Genomic DNA, 24,739 nt, shown 5'->3' with positions numbered 1-24,739 from the left:
GGTGGCGGATATGCACCACAAACGTAATTTGCTCCCCGCCATTAAAAAGGAGAAGAAGATCATCAATATGGCGGACAACGGCTGATCGCATACATACTACACCCATTCACGGAAAACAGTACGTACCCATTTTGCCCTGTTGAGTACGTACCTACTGAAATTGAGTACCTACTCATTGAGTATGCGATTTGGGACGCAGCGCCAGGTTTCAGACATACTATTCGTTCGCCTACTGCTTTTCGCCTACTATATTGTATGGCAGTATGCGATTTCGGATTCAGCCTTAGTTTACGTCCCGTCGACTGACGTCACTTCCTCGGGCGGGGTTTATTATGATGATCAGTCTACTGAAGCTTCAGAGAGGAGAGGTAAGACTGATTTACCTCAGCTTTTTTTTGTTGTAAAATGATCTTTTCTAATTGTTTATTTCATGTTGAACTGATCAAATGTGAGAAATTATTTCATGTCATGGCTTGATATCAGGTCCAGTTAGCAATGTGTTAGATGGAGTTTTTACAAGGTTTTTTAGTGGGTGAATCTTACCGTTGTAGCACGGCGGGGATGAATACCCGTTAACGCGGTTATACATACATACTTATAGATCTTTCTTAACGTATATGTGTAATATGTGACAGGGCACCGCGAGCACCGCTGATAATAATACAGGTATGTGCTCGACAGTGAGAGCATTTTACTAGCATTTGCGACTCAAAAATAGAATGTTGCTTGCAATCACGTGGTTTTGATCACTTGCGAAGTGCAGCTGGAGGGAAGTTTTTCTACATAGGAATCACAAACTCAAAATGTCTATGTTGTGTGTAAACCTGAATATGCGTTCGAGAGGAGCCGATTTGGATGACTGTCTAAACCGCTTAAGAGGTTTAATGTACCTAAACAACGACCAGGGGAGCATGCATTTCTGTCTGTCTCTCTCTCTCTCTCTCTCTCTCTCTCTCTCTCTCTCTCATTTCAACCTCTTATTTATAACGAGAACAATCTTTAAATTTAGTATGTAAATACATTGTTATTTTCCTTTGTATATATATTTCCTAAGTATATTTTGTATATTCTCCTCTTTCATTCTTTGGAGTGTAGTCTACCAGATGAACAGTTCACTGCAAGTTGTACATGTTTGCAAAGTGTAGGGAGACTTGTACAATGTTTAAAATTGATAATGCAACGCATTGGGATATTGAATCGAATCGAACCGTTGACATAATAACCGTAATTGAATCGAATTGTGAGAGCTGAAGTTCTTTGTTTTAAATGTAGACGCGTGACAATCACGCTCAACGCGCTGTGACTAGGGCTGCAACTAACGATTATTTTGACGATTATTTTTCAGATTAATTGTATAAAAAGTTTAATTAGATCTTTTGCTTATAATAAATAAATTAGAGATGGGAAAGGTATCCACAACTGAACTCATTTGCCTTCTCCCAAAATGTTGTGGAGTTTATTCAGGTGTGTCATATTAGAAGAAGCCGACAATAGTCTCTCCCAAATGTGGGAGGGAGGGGGCCCCGGTTGGCCAAGGAAATCACTTTTTTGTGGCATAAAAAGTGAGATATTTGTCTATTTGGGAGACTCCACACGTGTCTCCCAAAATGGGAGGTAGCAGAGCATCATGTTAAAAGCGCTCACACAACGAGCATTATTGCGCAAATTTCACCTCGGCTTGCCTAAAGTTAAACTTTATTAAAATATTAACTAGGGCTGAAACGATTCCTCGAGTTACTCGGGTAATTCGAATACAAAAAATCATTGAGGCAAATTTTGTTGCCTCGAAGCTTTGTTTAATCCATTTAACTACAGTACACACGGAGCACTGCGTTTCCCCACGGACCATTATTACTAACGCACAGCTCGCTAAACTCTGTTCATGCTACAGGGCTCTCAAGTCTCATGCATTCACATGCTCGCATGTATTTCTCATGCTGATAAATAAGTGATAGCTTATTGAAATGGTGAACTGCTATTTTACTTAGTTTTAGTCTAGTTTGCTAGTGAAACTTGTTTTCCGGCTGCATTGAGTCTAGATGCGCACTAGTGGATGCCGAATCCTGTTATTTACACATGTCATCGGGCTGCTCTGCGAGTAAATGAAATGCACAGTTTACCCGATTCAGCCCCCTATTTCCGCTCGCCTTTATTTAAAATAACGAATATGCACGGAAAGACGCAAAATGTGTATCGGGCCTAAAACTGCGCTGCTCACGCTGCACGGAGAGACACGTCTAAAACGGTCATTTAACAATGGAAGAAGACACGCTTGATTTATAACTGCGCAGCTTTCAAGTAAAGTCACAGGCCAACTAATCGATAATGAAATTCGTTGACAACTATTTTCATTATTGATTATTATCGATTTTATCGATTAGTTGTTGCAGCCCTTTTTGTGACATTCTCTGTCTTCCCGGCATGTCTGCACCGCAGCGAAATGAAGCTCAGCAAAGCTAATATCTGAGCTACATCAGTGGTTGTTGAACTCCAGTAAGTAGGCTATTTTATTCATTTTAAATGAAGTGATTCTCTTTAATGTAGTTGATGTTTCATTAATAAATAAGTTGTGGCAAAAAATGCTGATTACCAATGTATTTTTCCATGAATCTGCTATGTTAGCGATTAAAACGTTACTTAGCTAGTTAACGTTAGCTTGTTTACAATAGCTTGTTAGTGCGTCACACACTGCAACTAACACGCCAAAGCCGTTTCCCATGCATTGTTTTATTTGTGGCGACCTGGCATAATGTTAACATTACCAGCCACAATTAGCCACCGATCCTTGCCATTCAGGTCCCGTGTCACACACAGTCGTGCACATACCGGTGACGATTTAGCGACTTTGGCACTATATTTAGCAAATTTCAGACTGCTGTGCACAGCTTTCATTCAGTTGGAAAATGTTGTTTTCTCGCATCTATTTTGTACAGTGTGTGCACGGCAGATAAGCTAAACATTCAGTTGGCTGAAACTCGGGCGATTTATCAACGAGAACAACACAGAATTTAAGCATCTGTCACTGTTACTGACTGTTTGAGTACAAGAACATGAACATTGATGGCTTGATTGTAAACAACTTAAAAAAACATTGTAATAAATGGTTTTGAAGAAAAATCTGCTTTTTCATTGAACCAAAGAGAAACTTTGAAAATAACCATAATGACGCAGTCTCCATGCTACAATAATGAAAGTACCAAGGCTTTCCTCTGTGTTCACATATCTTTATAAGTACAATTTTGACTGTGTTCAGGGTCTTTCCTGGCTCAAAATGAGGCGGAGGTGGTGCCATCCTGATCTTGTACACACACACGTAGGCCTACAGTACCTTTAAGTGGCTTAACCAAAGTGACTGAGTTTGACATTAAAAGTTCTAATAAAATTAGATAAAAATGACAGTTATTAAGTTATATGAAACATTACTTTTATTCAACCAAACAGAAATGTTTTTTTTAATCAAATAAAGCTTTTATCATTTTCAACTAACTTTTCAGCCCACAATAGCCAACTGAATTAACCAGTCTTTCTAAATGAGCAAAGCTCGTTCACATCTTTCATTCGCTGTGGTTCACTTTAAATGATTCAATGATGTCTTATATTCGCTAGTGACTGAAAAGTTCAGTAGTTTAAATTAGGGCTGGGGGTAAACGATTATTTATTAAACGATTAATCTGGCGATTATTTTATCGATTAGTCGACTAATCTAACGACTAGTTGGACGATTAATCTAACGATTATTTTTCTGCTGCTCGATTAATAAAATGTATCGATGATTCATAATGTATCTCAAATAAATACCCCAAAAATCTTAATAATATACTTTATTAAACAACAGTTTTGCACAGCAAAAAATATTCTGCTTTTCACAAAATAAAATAAATAAAATTATTTTACTGTTATACAAAATGAAAGGCCAGCCTGTTTACTCTTTACAGTACCAACATAACTCTCTTGTTCAGAAAATTCAAAAGTTGTAGTGCAAAAAAAAACACTGTGCAGTGCACAGTATAGACATTCCTGAGAGTATTTAACACAATATAAAATTCCTGTTTTCAGCTTTACAGTGCCAACATAAATCTCTCCTGTACAAAAGATAAAAAAATGCAGTGCAAAAACAAACACTGTGCAGTGCACAGTACAGACATTCCTGAGTGTGTTTAACACAATATAACAGTCCCAACATAAAACCTGATGCACAATCAAACTGACTCTCTTAACTGCTATTCTGTAAGCTTACATGCTAATGAAGTGTGTGCAAAATAGTACTGTCCACTTTCCTCCGCTTCTCTCCGCCCTCATCCATCACCACTCTTTACTCCTCTTCTACACTACCTACTCTGAATTACTGTGGAGGAATGTGAGCATGTCCACATGCTCTTTGGTGAGGCTTGCTCTTTTTTTGCTCACGATGGTCCCTGCTGCTGAAAACAGACGTTCAGAAGGTGTGGATGTTGCAGGGGCAGCCAGATAGGATTTCGCCACAACAGCCAGGGCAGGGAACTTTGTTTCATTTTCCTTCCACCATTGGAGTGGGTTTTTGTCCTTTGGAATGGGTTTCTCCCCAAAGTACACAAGCAGCTCATTCCTGACAGCATCTTCGCTCTGGTCTTGGCCTGGGTCTTCATCTTCCAGCTCCTCATCATCATCTCTGCCAAGCAACGTGTCCAGAATAGAGTTTGGCTTTTGTCTGGAGTGATCTGGCTGGCCACTGGGGGAGTCATCTTCTTCAGGCTCTTCCCTCACTTGCACTCGTCTGGCTTCAAGTGCAAGAGTCTGAAGTTTGATTTTCACCTTCAGGATGTCGTCGGTGGACAGGAACTTGAGTTTTCGGAATCTCGGATCAAGGGCCGCGGTGAAGATGCACACATTGTTCCTGTCTTCATCATATGTAGTCTCAATCTTCCATCTGAAAAATAATGGATTTGATTTGCACACTTAAGATCAAAAAAATTCAAGGTGCTTAGAGAGAAAGATAACAGTAGAATCAATAGCTCTACGTGATAGAATGCCAATGGGAAAACATTGAAAGATGCAAACTGGGAAAGCTTAATTAAAATGCTCAGTTAGTTCACTATAAGAGATTTAAAGAGCTGAATAATTAAACTAACCTTGACGCAATCTCTGCTGCGGCTGCTGTTTGGAAGGTGGCGATGGGAGCAGACTCAAAGGCTGTCTGCGTTGACTTCTGTAGGCCTTTGACCAGCTGAGGCAGGACAGAGACTGGTGACGTATGCCTCTCCACTCAGGAAGATGGTGGCTTGCGCGAAGGGCTCAAGTGCTTGCTGTAGCTCCTCCAGGAGGCTCCACTGGTCAGCTTTCATATCCAGGTAGTGCTTTGCTGCCCTGGTGACCTCTGGGTCTGAGAGGGTTGTGGTTACAGGCCACCGCTGCTCAAGGAGGCGTGTGATCATATCGTAAGAACTATTCCATCTAACAGCTACATCCTGGGTCAACTTGTGTTGAGCTGTGCCCATTTGCTCTTGTTTAAGTTTCAACTTCAGGGTGGCGACATCGCTGCTATGGAAGTACCCGACGAGGCTCCTTGCTGCCCCAAGTGCCTTGTTGATCCGGGGATCTTTCAGAGCATGGATGACGATCAACTGGGTGGTATGGCCAGCACATCGAAGTGAGGCAACGCCATGCCTCTCCTCAAGGATTCTAAGTGCTTTCACCACATTAGCTGCATTATCGTGGACAATTGCCTGGACATCATCACGGAGACAGAAGTCAAACTTCTCTGCAACCTCTTCAATCCAGCGAGCGATGTTTTCTGCAGTGTGTCGGTCCTCAAGGGGCTTTGTGCACAAAACGAATGAGACCATCTCCCAGTTGTCATTGATGTAGTGGCAGGTGACTCCGAGGTATGCCTCTGTGGCAATACTTGTCCAGGCATCGGTGGTGAGTGTGATTTTTGAGGACCTCTTCTTTAGGTCTTTCTTCAGATCTTCAAGAGTATGTTGATATGCCATCTCCAACTGCTTTGTGAACCACCACCTGGAGGGACATTTGAAGCCTGGGCAGGCATATTCTATCATGTCTAGGAAGGCTTCACCCTCAACAAGAGACAAAGGCCTCATGTCTTTGACGATCACCTGTAAGATAAAGAAAATTATTATTAATAACAACATTAACATAGCACCTTTCATAGAGCCATATGTTGCTTACAGTGTAAAAAGATGAATTATTAGACAATCCAAACAAGGACACAAAGAAAAGGGCCAAGTTAACTGAAGAAACACTCATAACCTAGCTAATAAATATAGGAAACAAAAAATGGGCACAGCCATTCCATCCTAAAAGATGCTCAAAGCAAACAACAGTGAGCTAATAATTACTTACTCTCAAGATCCTTTTGCTCAGTTCGGCTGCCTTCTGTGGCGTGCATTGCGTCTCTTTCCCAAGATAGGACGCCAAGGTTCTTTGCTTTGTCCTAGAAAACACAAAAGCAATGCATATTAGAACAACAGCTATGACAGTGGGGTATTTTAAATCTACTCTTAACCTCATTGCAGTGCTATGATTAGTTTATTTGAATGCTAACGTGGCTATCTAGCAGCTGTGCACTTTGGTGGTGCTAGGCTAACCAAGTAACCAACGCATCTTGGCTCTCTGTGCCGTTTGTTCGTGCTAGGTTAGTGGCTAACGTTCACGTTAGCTAACGTCAGCTGCTATAGATAGCTGTGTTCTGCAGCCGTAAGCTAGCTTCCATTCAAGCCAACATTAGATGATAACTAACGTTAGCTAAACACGGCTGTCTAGGCGCCAGTAGCTACCTAGCGCAGGCAAACTGCACGGAGAGCTAAGATGGTTGGCTAGCACCACCAAAGTGCGCAGAGCTCAAGCTACACAACACACTACACAAACATGAAATTAATTTAGCCAACGTTAGTACTTGTTATTGTCTCCTTCACGAGTGACAATGGGGTGCCTCCGTTTCAGATGCTCCAACATTGCCGTTGTGCTGGTATGGTATGCCAACTCCATTTGGCAAATAGCGCAAATAACGACACCTTTACGTTTGGGACTAAATTTGAAGTATTCCCATACCTTCGAAGATTTAGGGCGAGCTGTTTTTTTAGGATTTTTTCTTTTATTGGGGATTTGTTCGGAATTATGTGAGGAGGTTGCTGTTTCGTCCTCCATTCTGCAATGTTTTGGTCTCCCACGTGTGTGTGGCAAAGCGTCGACGCAAAAATATGACGTCGACGTAATTTTGGCGTCGCTACAGGTCTAGTTTAAATGAATCTGTTCAAATGAGTCATTCGTGTGCGAGTCGTTCTAAATGCAATGTGCGTTCATACTGTCGAACTCGCTGTGTACAGTATACGCTGATTCAACGATCCAACTGCACAGCTAAAGACATTACAATGATGTACGTCATGTTAATTTAATAAATTTCAAGAAATTAAACGTAGTTGGGTGCAAAACAAACAGCCGTGAAACACAGGCTGATTCTTGTTCTGCAACTCTTTTTAGCGCCTCAGTGTGCTGATAACGAAACAGTGCCTCCACTGTGGCGTAATGTCGCAACTGCAGTTACAAATGACAGTCTGTTAAATGCACGCAGAATTTCTTGTGAAGACTCGCAACATAGTTTTGGCGAGACCCTGAGGCGGCAAGGCATTTGGCGGAGGCGGCCGCCTCCAATTTCTCTATGCAGGAAAAACCCTGGTATTATTTGTGTCCCCTTCAAAAATTGCTCGTGAGAAATTTTGTTTATTGTTCCCCCTACTGTTAAATGAAATTTACGCCCATGCTCTGACGCGACAGTGACGATCGATGATGAAAACGATGATCTTTTGGGTCTATAAATACAATTTTTTTTTAATTATTTTCTTTCTTTCTGATTGCTTATGCTTGCATTTCGGGTGGTACCCAGATATTTGATTGTTTGTGGTCCAGAGTCATGTCCGGAGCACAGAAGGGCATATTGAAATCGCACAGTGATGCCTGGTTTCACTTTGATAAACTTGACGAAAATACAGTCAAGTGCACAATGTGCAACGGCAAGCTGCATACAAAACATTCAAATCTACTACAAGTTTGATTCGTTATCATCTTGTCTACACAGCAAGCAAGTGGCGCGATGCAACGTGGCTAAGACAAAATTAAACTGAACAAGGCGTTTGTTACATCTCTTCGCGCTGCATCCAGTGGGCTTGTTTATAATGGGATCTAGTGTTGTATTCATTTCCAATCCATTCCCATGGAAGCTGAGCTCACGTCGTATTAGCGGAGCAAAGCGAGCATTCCTCTGCTCCATGAAATCTTGTCATAGTTTTATCAACATCAATTTTCATATCAGTGTTGTAATTAAAATCTTTTCATTGTCACCATAAGAGACACGCCCCGCCCCCTCTAATGCCCCACCCCTAATTAATCAAGTACTCGTTTTTCAAACCTGTCCAGTACTCCAAATGAGATATGATCAAAAATGCCCATCCCTAGGTCCGGTGCTACAGAGGTTTAAATTTTTGTAGCACAGGCCAAACAGTTGTAGCGCAAGTATACGTCTGTTATCATCTTTAAAAAAACACAAGTGCAGTTCATCGCATAAATAGACAGGTAACTGAAAAGGACATTAACGTTATACAAATGGATAAATCAGGGCCATATAATTTTTTGTTTTTCCCAAATTTTTTCCTTTATAATTTTTGGGAGTTCTGTATTTTCATTGCTTTACTATACAGTAGTAAATACATTAGTCTTTTAGTACACTCTATTCTTGTGTACTATAGTATATTTGAACCTCACTTTAGTAAATATTAAAGTATACTATACTGTTTACTACAGTTTATTAATTTACTACAAGTAATAAAAATATCTGGTTGAATTTGACCAGACTTTTATTTTGACGGGTTGTCGTCCAGGGCGATGAGTATCAGTTGGAGTTTGAGGATAGCTTCACTCAAACAGTGAAACACTCGTAAAAAAATTAGATCAGCTCTGTGGATGAAGTTCATGTGTTCATGTCCTTGAATAGTGAGATGCAGACAAATCCACGAGTGTCACGCTTGTAACATTTTAAAGTTTGCAACTTATTCACTCATAGACACGCAGAACAAGCAGAGGACATATTTAAATAGTAGAATTCCACTTTCGTGATTCCTTCCATGTTTTCTCACATTGTGCATATCATAGGGCTCTACGTCAATGGACTTGATGCAGCCTGAAATCAAGTTTTAATGGCAAAACTAAATAAAAACGAAAACAAATAGTGGTGCGCCATTAGTTAACCTCACACACAAACAAGCACGACAACAAACTTCACACAAACAGGCTCTGTTTGGCACATGCCAAACTGTATCGTAAGTGTGCTACACCAGCCCTGTATACTAGGGATGCACCGAAACGAAAATTCTTGGCTGAAGCCGAACATGATGTGAAACACTTGGCCGAAGGCCGAATAATACCGAACACTGAACATGTTTTTTTGCATTTCTTCTATTTATTAAGCCATTTTTTTCACTATTGCACAAACTGAATAGTCAAAATGTGCTTTTTATAATTTGTCTTGCTTTTCAATAAAATACAATACAACTTAATATAACATTGAGCAAAACAAAGTAAATTCAAACAAAAAATTGAGCCCTCTCCCTTCATGAATAGCCTATATTAATTAGGCCTATAACTGACTGCTAAAAGAATGTAATGTAAGTTACTCTGTACCTCTACAACAAAACACTTCATTAAAAAGTGTCATTCCACATTAGGCCTATAAGCTAAAAATACGAATAAACTAAAACTGTTGGATTATTATAGGCTACATTGCAAAATGATTTGAGAAAAAAAAACATCCAATGCAAGCAATTCTGACTGATGCTGACTGACAACCATTTCAGTTCACGTCTCCTCCAAACTCCGCCCACAAAAGCTGACAGTTCTCTCAGAAGGTGCACAGAACATACCTTGACAAGTTGTTTAGTACTGGGAACTGTGTGCACATATGATGTCAAAGGATGTCGCGAGCGGCGGGGCTACTGTCAGACAGCCCGCTTCCGTCTGAAGTAAAGTTACCGACCGGTAAAGACGCTTTCATTCGGAAATTTACTTCCGTGCGGCAAGTCCCGTGCTGTGTCTTTCTCTGACACTTTAAAATGCTCCACGCACACACGCACGCCTGCCAAAATGTTTGCGGCAGTAATAAAGCTCACGCGTGTCTCTCTCTCTCTCACTTGCGTTTTTTGCTATATTCGGCCGAACATTTTCGGTGGCCTACGGTGCATCCCTACTGTAAACATTCGGTGCATCCCTACTGTATACAGCCCTGTGTGTGTGTGTGTGTGTGTGTGTGTGTGTGTGTGTGTGTATATATATATATATAATTATTTTTTTTAATTTATTTTTTTTTCACGAAAAAATTACACGAAATGTTATAATTCAAATGACTTTCATTTTAATGTTTTGTTTAAAAACATTTTAAATAACACACTAAAACCATATGTTTGAAAAAAGCATTATTAATAGTTTTTAAAAGTGTATGAGTAACAACATTTTTTAGTTTCAAGTGCGATCTAGCATGCGTTTCCTTTGTGCCAATTGCAGCACACTCAGAAATGACCACTTGAAAGATGAGTTGTGGGGGTGTTTTGAAGGAAGGTGTTTTATGCAAACTATGTCATATCAAAGTTGCATAATAATAATTTCACTGGAGCCATGCGTTGCCATACTGTATTGGTTTCTTATTGCCGCATTGCTGAAAACGCGGACGGAAGCGTGGAATGCAGGGTGCGGAATGCAGGCATAAAACGTAAAAGTATATAATGATCTAAAGCTACATACAGTTATGTTAACAATTACTCGATAATAAATATAAATATTTTGATATTTCAAATTCAGTGCTTGAAAGACGAATTGACATTATTTGATGGCACAATGAGCTGTAAATGCTGTGAATGCATCTTGAGCACACAGAATATAACTGAGATGAGAACGTCGTAGCTTCTGGATTCACAGAACTTTGAAATTCCATTGATTATAATGTTTATCACAAAAAAAAATGCTTGAATAAACGTGATCGCTTAGCACTGTTATCTGTATGTCCTTGCAGTTTGCGCAGATTCATCAGACGGAGTTATTGTTCACAAACATTGAGCCGACTTTCTCCGTGCCTAATGCTTGCATTTCCTCATCAAGAATATGTAAAAAAAATCTTAACATCGTAATCACACAAGTTTTTAGCCTATGTTCTATAAATAAGCTAATATGGGCAGTCTGCTAGCGGCTTTTTCATTCATTCTGCGCCAGATCAAATGCGTTTTTATAGCCGACTTGTTCTGTTGTAGCCTACTTTTTTTCCGTTGCTTTCTATTTGCTTTATTTGTTTACACACATTGCTTTGCTTTATTAAAAAAAAAAAAAAAACACGATATATAGCTCTTATCTTGTTTGTTTATAGGATATAGGCCTTCCCTAATTATAACTTGTTCTTCTATTGCGACATAACTAAAAAAAGCATTGTTTTTTTCATTCAACATCATTTAAATAAACAAATAATGAAACATTCGTTTTTAAGCTTTTAATTAATTGTTGTTAACTATTTTAAATTTCATGATTTCAGTGTAGTAGACACTTTTACTAAAATTTGATTTAATTAAATTTGATTACTAAAATGTAATTGAACTCTTATGAGTCCTAAAAAACAGAATTAAAGAAAAAAGTCAAAGAAAATAAAATAGATTTTATAAGGTCGTATCCACCTTATTTTTTAACACAGAAGTAAACGATGTGACTTACATCCTTTTTGTGTTAAGACTTACATATTATTAGCCGTCCGGTGGGAAACAATGGAAGTGTGTCGCCACGGGAGCATGCTCAAAACACTTTTAAAACAGCTCTGGTGAATATTTTTCACAGCCGCGATGTATTTACACGGTGGTAGGATGAAGTGGCCTGATATATCATATAAGGATTTATTCAGTTACTTTGTATTTTTTATCGGAGTTGACGGGTCTTTGATGCGCAAGCATAAAAGCACAGACGTACCAGTAACGTTACATGCACAGTGGGAAAGTCATTAGAAATTTGTACATGACAGGCCACAAATTGGTGTTTTTAAAAGCAGATGTGAATACCAGTCAAAGTGGAGCAAACATTTCTGGATCCTTACAACTAATATCGGAAGAATTGAGACTGCTGGTTTGGGTTCCATAATAAATATTAACTTGTCAGTCAAAACAGCACACTCGTCTCTCTCGCAATATGACTGTCATTAGCTATAGTGGCTCACCGGAAGTCTAAACACAAACAGCTCAAAGATGGCGGCGTCCACATTTACGCCAAAAATAAGGTGGATAGGCTACATATTTAAAGCCCAGGCACAGGCAGAGACCAGCCAAAGCAAACAAATACTCATCACGTCACTTCTTGCAGCCGCTAAAACGATCCAGTCAGGGTTGGCGCATCAGAAAATGCAGAAATATTACTCGTGCGTGCATGCGTGTGTGTATATATATATACTGTATATATATACTGTATATATATACAGTATCATAACGTAAGGAAAGTGGAACACAGATACCTGTTTTACCTACATTAAATATTGTATTTGACAGTTTGATTAATACATTCTTTAGTTTTTAAAATGTAGGTTATTACATATGCCCTATACAATGTTTTTGGACCACCTTATGGGCCATTCTTAGTTTTAGACAATAGTCGACTACACAGTTACAAAACTGTCATTTAAAGGTCTTAAAGATGAGCACTTTCAACAAGTTGGTATGATTTATTAGGGTCTTCATGAAATGTCTGGAACATATTTTGCTTAAAGACACTCAATGGCTGTGTAAACAAAACCCTTCTTGCCTCGTCAGAAACTGCTATGCTCACAGCAACCCGTTTTGGTGCAGGTCTCTGTAACTGATAATGAGTTACAGCGAACCCCACTCCCCTTCTGTCCGTCGTGTCAACACAACACACGTGTAGTAACTGCCATGGCAATGGTTTAGCTAAATTATATTTCCTGAATTCCTCTGTGGTTAGTTTCATCTTAAACGTCTCAAATCATTCATCCGGAGACAAAATAATCAATGACTCATCCTAATGAGTCATCCTAATCCTAATGCGCTTAAATTGCGCGTATGCTTATCTAAAACCACGGAATCCACTGCAGATCTCAGTGGAATTACATGGATTTTAGCGCTTGTCGTTGACAATTTATAACGTTACACACACACAACGTGAGAGCTAGTTTGCTGTGATAGATTTTTCAGCCTAAGCACGAATGATTTTAGACGTTTAAAACGAAACTAACCCCAGTGTTCGCCCCTGTTCATTAGCAAAACAAACAGCTTGCCGCAGCTAAACATATTAACGCACATAATGTATTAACATTCATACATCTTAACTCCAAGTGTCCATCTGCACTTATATACAGTAAATTTAACACTTGCTTTGAATGTTCTATTTAGCCCATGACTGACTTAGCTCCCTTCGCTATTGTAGCCGAGCGTTTGTGTAGGTTTGCCTGAAACTTGCATTTAATAAAATAAGAAACTGATGCTCTGGGTCTGGTCCAAAACTCTTCTGGTTTATTAGTAGAGACCACATGTAATCCAACAGCACTCTAGTTCTTAGTGCACATGCCCAACCCGCCAGCTACGGCGAGCACCGAGGGGAAAACGGTATTGCACACACACACATACTACAATGCGAATGCACTCAGTATTACAAAATAAAACACTCAAATAAAATCTGTTACATATGTCCCCCCTCCAGAATAAACATCCTCGTTTATATTCCAGAACAATAAAGCATAGAAACATACATGGCCAATACCAATAACAACTCAATGCACATTTTATAAGTAGTACACATTAGGTGAACCGAACACAGCAGTGAAACATGACACCATGAGAATAATGTAAGGCACGCTTTTTTTTTTTTAACTGGAAAACACATTTCAAACAGTGCTATGCATAGAACAAACCCTGAATGTGAGCATCTACTATGAGCATAACGTTTACCTCAATACATAACAAAGTCACTGAAACGGCCAGGAGGTTTTAAAATCCTCCCAGTCCTACCCACATGAGGTTCTGACCTCTTTAATGACCACAGGTCATCAGGTGAAACCCTCAGGTCTCTCTGAGGAGACACACACTCAAGTCCATCTGATGTGCCAGCCTCCAGGGAGGAGGACGTTGGCAGAGAACTGGGCACGTTAGAGAAAGTCTGGTTTTTCGGCAGCGAAGGAATAGGCAAAGTGTAAGGCCGCAGCCTATAATGCACTACCTGCGCTCGCTCCTCAGAGTCCGAAGAATTGACTATCTGATACGTTAGGCCCAGTTCACCACATGAATCCATAACTTTTACAATTTTGTACGGCCCCTTCCAATGGGGTGCCAGTTTCTTGCGACTTTCCACAGGATTGTTCAGCCACACCATAGCACCCACAGTATAAGGCTGGTGACGCACTCCTTCGTCATGGTACATTTTCTGACGGTCATGAGCTGCCTCGCTATGCATGCGTGCACCGCTAAAGGCAGAGTCCAGCTTTTTCAGCAATGAAGCAACAAAGTCAGCATGGGATACTGTCATCTGCGAGTCAAGAGCATGTGTAGGTAACAGAACATCAGCCGGCACCCGTGCCTCACGACCGTGAGTCAAAAGGTATGGTGTGAAATGAGTGCTGGAGTGGGGTGACGTGTTATAAGCAAAAGCAACATGTTTCACATACTCATCCCATTCTCCACCATGGGTCAGAAGTGTCTTAGCCAACTGATCAATCAGTTTCCGATTGAAGCGTTCAACTAGGGCTGGGCGATATGGCAAAAAAGTAAACTCGATAGTTTTTTTCTATATTGATCGATAACGATATTTATTTCGATATATATTTAATTAAAAAACTGTATTTAAATTAATCTATTTTAAATACAGTTTATTAACAAACGTTAACCTTTAACCAGTTAAAATTCAATTAAATGAATGCACTGTTGCAACACAGAGGATATTAGGCCATAAACAACATGTACCAGTTCATTCAGTCTCATTTTGAGTCAATTGACTCGTTAAGTAAAGGGAGTGTTCATTCAGTACATTCAACCAATGAAAGGGCTCCGTTACTGTGTACATTCGAATACTATTGGCTCAGCACCTGCGTACATACATAACGCTGAATAACGTCTTGCTCGAGTAGTGGGATTCATTCAATGCATTCAGTGAACCTTAAAGACATCTCACATAAACTGTAGTACATTTCTTTAATCATGCAAGCATCTTACATACAAGGTTCAATATTTTAATGTGCACACAAACTCACTTCATTACATCTCTGATCTGTACAGGGCAGCGCTGGTTTGTTTCATATGCACCAGCTCATGTTAGCAGATATGTTAACGATGGATATAAAAACGTTTGTGCTTGAGTTTCGAAGTAACTCGCTTGCAATTGCGCCTCAAGTTTGTTTTGTTTAACCGACGATTGCGAAAAAAAATAAGACACTTGATAAACCGCGTGATGACAACTCGAGGTTAGTTTCACCTTTGTTTCCACTTCCAGTAATTTTTTCCTCCTCATGTTGCAGGGCTCTAGAGTGCGACCAATTTAGTCACACATGCGACCTAATTTCTCAATGGTGCGACTAAAAAAAATCTGAGGTCGCACCGGTGCGACCAGCCGTTCGAGGGAAAAAAAGTCTCAGACACATTAGGCCCATATCGTGGTCTAAACCAATCAGAGATAGTGAAGGGCGGACCCCCCCTCTGATTGGCCATGGTCCAGATATTCCTGTACATGTGTGTACGTGTGAAAATGCTGTGCTGGAGTCAGACAGAGAGAGGTGAGTAGCCTAGGCCCGTCTGATAAACCGAGTGGATGTAGCCGCGGATGATGAGAGAAGATGAAAAGAACGATTGACAACTTTTTCGTTAAGAATGTTAAGTTAAGGCCTGATCCGTCCGAAAATCATAAATAATTCTCCGACACGCTAGACTGCGACTAAATGGTCTCATTTTGCGACTGTTTTTCCTGCCTGTTTTTCTTAATGTTCGCACCGGTGCAACTGTCAAACTGATCAATATATAATTTTTGCGTATTATAAATTTAATGCGCAGAAATGTTATATTGCGCAAGCGGCGCATTCAGTCACTCATTTTCGTCTCCCCTCCTTCAACCATTCACTTATCTATCAGTGGCCCCGCCCCCAAAGACGTAATTCGCGGGTTACGGGTAAGAGGCGAAGGACCGGAAGAGCAGACGAGTGAAGCGCTCAATCTCGCAACTTAAATAAATATGCAGAATACAAGATTTTCCCCTGCTAAGGTACAAAACAGCAAAGATAACGAAATGTGTTGCAAGTATTGTATGCATGTGAAGCTAATGCAGGAAACGTGTTTAAACTTTATGCACTAAACTATTGTATACAGATCTCTAACAATACTGCAAAGCATACAAAACGTTATACATCACGCTAAATACGATTTATTTGTGAGTCGCTATTGATAGAAGCCAAACGTGTATCAATGCAGCTTTCATGAAGAATAATCACTAAAAGCCTTCAGGTCTCGCGGGTTGTTTGAGATGCGCGCGCCCAGAGAGTCAGAGCACAAAATACTTAACGGAGTTCTCTTTCACACGTTCTTACTCTGAAACGGACATATTAACACAAAATAAGCTAAAAAATTCCCATATTAACAAGAAACCTTGGAAAGGTATTCAGTTTGTTTCGTGACCAAACAGTTGGGAAACAAAACACGTGTTCCAGTATATTGCGCGAGCTCTTAAAGGGGCAGCAGCACAATAAAGATCTCTGTTTATAATGTTCATCAAACAACAACGGGCCCAAAAACACTCACTGATATTAAAGGAATTGTGTTCTCTTATAGGAGTCGTTCACAACAAATAAAGGAAGAAAGTAGCTTTAAGAAAGATGTGCTTTAAATATGGTAAAGTGTTGAAAGAGAGTTTACATATACACTAAAAATAATTCAATCATAAACAATGATTTGTATTAATTTCTAATTGATTTATTAATGTATTAAACACATTTTAATTAAGTTTTAGTGATTATTTTTTCTTACCTCACCCCACGACTCTGGTGCTATCAAATTAAGGGCTGGTGCCACCAACTGAATAACTTGGTAGCGCCAGTGCCACCTCTCTCAAGTGTTAGTCTAGAGCCCTGCTTTCTTGTAGAATTGTGCTTCAAATAAAGAACTTTACGTTGACCAGATTGTTAGTTAATCATTTACAAGTCAATATTGCCTATATGGACAGCGATTTAAAAAAAAAGTGAACTTGTAAAACTGTGGTGTTAAATGCGATGCGGTCAAAAATTTGGGTGCACCTAACTTTTTTCTTTTCTTTTTTCTTAGGCGCACCAGTGCAACCAGTGCAAAAAGTTAGTCTAGAACCCTGTGTTGAGTTTTCTTTGCCAAGTGCAGTATGAAATGGACTTTGTACTTTGACGCGCATGATAAAAGCTGCACGCTGACTGACTGTTGTTGCGTTTATTTCTGCATTCTGTTAGACTGTAAGATTAATCCATATCGAGTCAAAATGCCAATAGCTTATCATTTTTGAAATACATTCTATCGCGATTCGATATGATATCGTTTATCGGCACAGCCCTACGTTCAACCATACCATCCAATTTTGGGTTGAAGGGAGTGGTTTGCGTTTTGTTGATGTTCATCAAGTGGCAAAGGCTCTGGATCATCTGCGCCTCAAACTGGCGACCCTGGTCTGAATGCAAAGTCTCTGGAACACCATGAATAAGAACATAGTCCTCAAACAGGCAGTGTGCAACAGTCTGTGCGGTCTGATTAGTCAATGCATACAAATTGACAAATTTAGTAAATTAGTCCTCCACAACCAGCACATAACGATTACCTTTAGAGGTTGTAGGCAGCTCTAAAATGTCCATAGCCACCCTCTCAAATGGCCGTTTGAGAGGGTGGCTACAGTTCAACAGTTTGAGAACCGCCCATAGGTGCTGGACCGGTGGGACGGAACTGGACCGCGACGAGTCTGGCATGCCTTGCATTGCTCACACCACGCGCTGATGTCCCTGTACATAGAAGGCCAGTAGCTGAATTTTCTTGCCCACTCCCATACTCGTTCAGCTGAAAAATTCGCAGAGGCTAGGGCCCCATGCAACTGCAAGAGCATGTCAGAAATCATAGCAGAAGTAACAACAATTTGGATCCTGGGCTCACCCGTAAGAAAACAGATGACACAGCGGCACAAGAGTCCATCAATGATAGTGAGACGACTGAACTGAAAATGTTCTTAAGCACTGAGTGGCTCCTTTTATCTGTCTCCTTGCCAGTCTTTGCAAAAGCTCCACCCAGCTCAACACAGTTCTGATGTCAGGATCGGCCTGCTGCAAAGCCCTAATGTCAGATGTGGTAAAAGACAGGGACTTTAGAGCAACCATGCAATCAGAAATGTCCGGTGAGTTTGCCATAGTCACTCCCTCAGGAGGATCAACACCATCAGAGGAACATGGAATGTCAGTACTTGGTTGATTTGAACTCACCACATTAACTTCCAACACCGCTTCACCACCAGACTCCACTGCACCCCAGTCGGGTGTTACAGGGCGCCGTGAAAGGGCGTCTGCATTCTTATGCTGATTCCCCTCCTTGTGCACGATGACCCAATTCAGTGGATCGAGCTCCATAATCCATCGCCCTCTCCTTCCTGTCGGGTCATCCTCAATAGACATACGCCGCAGAGCTAACAGGGGTCGGTGGTCTGTGATAATGGTGAAAGAAGCAAGTCTGATGTAGTGTCGGAACTCTCTCACAGCCCACACAATGGCCCACAGCTCCAGATCAAAAGTAGACCAACGCCTCTGTGTGGTATTCAACGCCCGGCTGGCATATGCGACCACATGTTCGAGGCCGTCCCTATCCTGAGCCAGCACCGCACCGACAGCAACGTTGGATGCATCAGTGATGACTTTGAATGGCAAATGAAAGTCAGGCAGTATCACTACAGGCTCAGATGACAACACATTTTTAAGGAAGTTGAAAGACTGGTCACATTCAGAAGTCCATACAAAGGTAGCATTCTTCCCAACAAGTTGGTTCAATGGAGCTGCGTGCTTGGAGAAGTCTCTGACAAAACGTCTGTAATAGGAACTTAGTCCCACAAATGCCCTAACCTCTGATGGAGATTGGGGAACTGGCCAATTTCGAACCTTCTCTGTGTACCGTGAATCAGGCTGAAGTCCCTTTCGAGAAATAACATGGCCCAGAAAAACAACATGATCTCTGGCAATGTGGCATTTTTCCGGGTTCAGTCTCAATCCTGCAGACTGAATTCATGAAAACACTTCCGTCAGACTAGACAGGTGTTTCTCGAATGATTTGCTGTAAATTAAAATATCGTCAAGATATACCATGCAGACGTGCCATGGGAGTCCCCTCAGGACCAGCTCCATTAGACGTTGGAACGTCGCAGGGGAATTAGAGAGGCCTATTGGCATAGATCGCCACTGATAGAGCCCCTGTCCCGTCGTGAATGCCGTCTGTTCTCTGTCTTCTTCGGCTACTTCCACCTGCCAGTAGCTGTTAGAAAAATCCAGTGTGCTGAACCACACAGCTCCTGACAATGCATCCAGAGTATCGTCCACGCGGGGTAGGGGGTGAGAATCTTTCACAGTCACACTGTTCAAGTGTCTATAGTCGATACAAAATCGCCACGCGCCACATTTCTTTTTTACCAAGACCACTGGCGATGCCCAAGGGCTGCAGCTCTCCTCGATGACACCCTCTTTCAGCAGACTAGCCACTTGTCTCTCTATTTCAGCACGTTTTTCAGGAGATACCCGATACGCGCGTTGCTTGATAGGACTCTGCTCTCCAGTTCTGATGTAATGTTTAATTAAGTTGCATTTACCGGTATTTTGCTCAGAGGAGCTGAAGATATCATTGTATTCCAGCAGCAATGCTGAGAGTTCCGCTTTTTCACTTTCTGAAATGGTGACTTTTCCAATGATACAGGGGGGACGACCCCAGATGCAGTTGTTGCAGCTACATCAACTGGGGCATGAAGCAGCTGAATGTCAGTGTCATCAACAGAATAAAACTCACCCAGGTGCGTACCTTCTTTCAGTAAAATGTCCTGTCCAGTAGGGTTCAAAACCCGAGCTTTTGTCAGTCCATCGTGAACAGTGGTTACTGTGTGAGCCACCACTAAGCTGAAAGAATCTGCCACATTAGGCTCCAAATAGCCATCAAAGTCGCTAGACCAATGAGTCACATAAGGAGAGGATACCTTAACAGGTACAACTGACTCCCTGAGGGGCGTTAAGGTCATTGTGGTCGCCAGGGACACATTGCAGCAAAGCGGAACAAAGTCTTTGTTGGTGAGGAGAGGAACTGAAATGTCCCAGAGTTGTAACTTAGCTCAGCTGAGTTCTAACGAGGGGTGATTTTTCAACAGAAAGTCCCACCCCAACAACACAGACTGTGTGGTTTCTCTCAACACGTGAAATACATGCTGCCATGACTCAGTCCCCAGCTGAAATGTTAATGTCATGGTGCCCAGCGTGTCCAGGATCTGTCCATTCACGGCTCGAGCCACCACATAATCCTTTTTCAGAGGGCGATTGCGAAGTACTGGAATTGACATGCAAAACTCTGCACTAATGAGCGACACACTGGACCCGGAATCCACTAACATTTGAACCTCCACGCCTTCAATTACTCCTCTCACATAAGACACCAGCAGGTCTTGGTTGGTGTTCGTGACTTCATCAGTATCTTTGGAAATTGAATTACTGGTAGTAGTGTTGTCAATTCGAGGGCCCATGGGCAATATAGCTGGCGTTTGGGCCACAACATCAGCTACAGTCTGTTTCCCGGCCCACTACGTCGTTCCCCTGCGCCAGGAGACATAAAACGTACGCCACGCTTCCTTGAGTCATCCTCATGGCTGTACCTTCGGCGTGGACTGGGGCTAGGGCTGCGTCTTGAAGAAAACTGCACAGAGTATGAGTCCTTGGAATTACGATAATCTGTGCCTGATTTATACTTGTCACTGTGTTGGTATGATTGTCTCTCTGGTGAACGGCCTCTCCGTGCACTGTCAAAGACACGTGACTGGCATCCACGGCCACCACAGTAGCACCAACACATTCCATTAGACTGAGGGTCACACTCCTCTATTGCTCTAGAGCTCGCTTCGGTTCTCAATGTTTGGTTCTCCTCTCCCAAACGTCTCAGTTCCAGTCTTATCTCTTTCATTTCTTCTGCTAATTTATCTACAGGGTTGCAAACTTGTCACCTTTTGGCGAAATTCACAGTTTTCACCTTGAAATAGGTCATTCACATGAATCGTGTAGATCTGTAAAAAAAAATCGTGGGGGGGGTCATCATCATCGTATCTGCGAGTCATCTGTGTCATGTCACCTGTAGCGTTTTTTCCCCCTGTTGGCAAAGTGATGGACCCGCACTACTCTGCCTCTGATTGGCTTACCTTAATGTTCTTTCCCTCATCATCCAACCAATCTCACTCCTGAAGCCTCACTTTAAGATGCTGCAGGCAACCGTCCATATTTCCAGAGGCTACGTAAAACATGAAGGAACAAGCTAACGGTAAGCAACTTATTTTTGAAGTAAATGATGGTTAGATTAGCCTGTTTGTAGCCAGTTAAATTAAGTTCGCTGGAGAGCTGGACGGAATGCATTTGTATCTGCTGTAAATTATGGTGTTCCAGTTTAAATGGTGATCACGGCGTGAGGCTGGGTTTATTTTTATTTTTGGTGCGAGGCTGCTGTTGTGATAGCTATGAAGATTGTAAGTTACGTTATCACTACAGTAGTTCGCTAACGTTACCCTTTGCAAAAATGCTTCTCAGTCTCGACCATAACATTTGTCTCACATATCAGTAAGCTATTACTCTGACATGAAGTCGATTTGAGAACTGTTCGACCTACAAGTAAAGCACAGTGTGTAATGTTCAGTAATATTTGTATCACTCAGCTCAAGTGTCAGCCTGTAACAGCCTGTTTCAAGACGGAGAAACACCTCACGTTTAGCCCGTCAGCCGCTTCAAAAATTTGAGTGCTGAAATGAAGATTTACAGTGGTTTATTTGCCCTGACTAAGTTCATGTAACATCTTAACAACAATCCTTGTTGATTTTAGACCTTAGTTGTCGCTCAAACGTTTTTTAATCATATAAAGGTGTTTATCCTTGAATGGTGCACTGCAAAAAATGCTTTCCTACTGAGAGTTTTTGTCTTGTTTTCTAGTCCAAATATCTGAAAATTCTTAAATCAAGAAGCATTTTCTAGCCAAGTAAAAATTATTGTCTTGTTTTCAGAAAAAAAAGTCACAATTAAGTGAGTTTTTACCTTAAAACAAGCAAAATAATCTGCCAATGGGGTAAGCAAAATAATCTTAAACAAGATTTTGACGTTTGGTTTATTTTTTTCTGAAAAAAAAAAGATTTGATTTGATTTAAGAATTATTAAATATTTGGACTGGAAATAAGACAAAAAATGTAAGAAAAGCATTTTTTGCAGCGTGTTACATTTTCTCCCTATAAACTAGTTTGACTTGCCTTTGCGTGTGAAACGTGCTATGTGAATTAACTTGCCTTTACCTACATTGGCATTTAACTAGTTCAGGTAGCCAAACTTTACCACTCACCCACTTCAATTTTTTTAGGGTGAAGGAATGAGAGAGTTTGAGGAGGAAGATGCCCTTACTGTGGCTCAACTAGAAGACCGGCAAGCCAAACTGAGGCACATGGCTCAAAAGAGGAAGAAGGCAATGGAGTTGTTGGTCCAGGCCAAGAAGACCAAAAAGCAGATTTAATGCTGCTTTTGTTGCTTAACAGAACATTTTGCACTTTCACTTATTTAGATTGTTTGTAATTCCGTTTACCAGATAAAAATACTGTGTATTGTGTGTGTGTGCGGGGCTCGGGGCGGGGTTTAGTTTGTCACCTTTTTCACCCCTGACGAGTTTGCACCCCTGATCTATTGCTCTGTAAAGTCCAACATTATCCTTTCCAGAGTGAACAGCAGCCACTGCTCCTTCCTCTCTAATACTGTGAGCAGCATTAACAGTCATATAATCAGTCTTTATCGACTCTCTAGCATTTTCGCACTGACCTGCATTTGTGACGGCTTCCTCTAAATCCGTAGCTCCTTGTTCCTGACACTTTGTTATGAGAACCGGGTCTAAACCAGCCAAAAAACAACGAAATTTTTCTTCGCCTTCGCCTTGTCGCCATATTCAGGAAAAGCTTCGTCAGCCCAACCTGCTGATCTCAGCCGCATACACCTCCAAACTTTCCCGCGGAGCTCGAGGGTGGGCCGAAAGGCTGGCTCTGAAGCGATCCATAAACTGTCTTTGTCCGAATGCCTCTTTGAGTTTCTCTTTCGCAGCTGTGTAATCTACCTGAACGGCACCAGGAAGGCTGTCCCACAGCAGAAATGCTGCATTGCTCAGACGTGTCGGTAGAATTCTCGCCAACTCGTAACTATGAAACACCGTCGTCATCCTCCGTGAGCGCTCTGACCGCGACCTTGAACTGATGCGCCCAGCATAGAAAACTCTGCCTCTCATCACCGGAGAACGGCGGCGGCAGCTCAATCCTAATGTGTCTGCTGCTTTTGTCACCATCCCGTCTCGGGTGGAAATCAAACTCCTCTTTACACCACATCCTTGAAGCTTTGACCACGCGCACCCTCACTTTCTAAAACTTTTAGAGCTAAACTAACTAGTTAAACACCCGTCACGCCATTCTCCCACGAACGCAAAAAAAACAAACAAAACCGCTGCCACCAATGTAACCGAGCGTTTGTGTAGGTTCGCCTGAAACTTGCATTTAATAAAATAAGAAACTGATGCTCTGGGTCTGGTCCAAAACTCTTCTGGTTTGTTAGTAGAGACCACATGTAATCCAACAGCACTCTAGTTCTTAGTGCGCATGCCCACCCCGCCAGCTACGGCGAGCCCCGAGGGGAAAACGGTATTGCACACACACATATACTACCTCTCGGAACTTGTTGTATTTTAATACAACTGAATGCCCAATAAAGCCGTTGTTGTTTATATTCATCTATATATTTAATGTTTATGTTCATTTGTGATTCGATCTGGGAAAACCCAACACATGGTGCAAATTTATATATTGCTTTATATTGCAAATTTATATATTGCTATATTGCTTGCTATAGTTTTTGATACCATATTCAAGCCCTTTCCAAATCAGTTTTTATTTTGCTCATACCTTGTGTATGTAACAAAAGTTATGGCTGAGTTCGGCTGAAGTGCTAGGATTTTCAGGAACGGAATTTGGAGGAAAACGGGTTTAAAGTTAAGTGATGAAAATAAAAGCACAACAGTCCAGTATCACAAGTAAAAGTCACTTTAGAGTAGTAAAAGACTTACTCTAATAACAATTTAATAAAAAAAACGTTTAAACAAAACCGTTTGTATAAAACGAAAGTAAGGAAAATGGTGCGGGCACACTTAAAGAACGAGAGCTCTGCCATTATCACTACACACAAGGAAACTAGCAAACATTACGGACAACAACTAATAAGCAGTGAAGTAAGTTTTACCTTGTTTATCATGTGCATAGTGTCTGGACTTTTGATCATCCCTTGTATGTTTTGCGATCGGATAACTCCCGGTGCTGCAGACAGGGAGCTCTGTCATCTCACGAAAACATTGTATAAAAAACTTTGCATGCCGTAGTTTACACAGGACTGGCGGGAAATGTGCATTGATACTCCTTCATTCTTCATGTTATGTGGTTTACTTTGATA

General features: G+C 41.2%; 1 protein-coding gene across 1 annotated transcript in view; it reads left to right on the top strand.

Moving 5' to 3' along the window:
- Positions 1-36: 36 nt before the first annotated feature.
- LOC130545907 (zinc finger protein 883-like) overlaps positions 37-24,739 on the top strand; it is a 52,268-nt gene continuing 27,565 nt past the window's right edge. Inside the window, exon 1 of the mRNA XM_057320831.1 lies at positions 37-368. The gene's annotated coding sequence lies outside the window, so the exon portion shown is untranslated. The remainder of the gene's footprint in view (positions 369-24,739) is intronic.

Source organism: Triplophysa rosa, linkage group LG22 (genome assembly GCF_024868665.1).
Source record: "Triplophysa rosa linkage group LG22, Trosa_1v2, whole genome shotgun sequence".
Classification (NCBI taxonomy): domain Eukaryota; kingdom Metazoa; phylum Chordata; class Actinopteri; order Cypriniformes; family Nemacheilidae; genus Triplophysa; species Triplophysa rosa.
The sequence above is the reverse complement of the archived record's forward strand: the minus strand, read 5'-3'. Positions and strand labels throughout refer to the sequence as shown.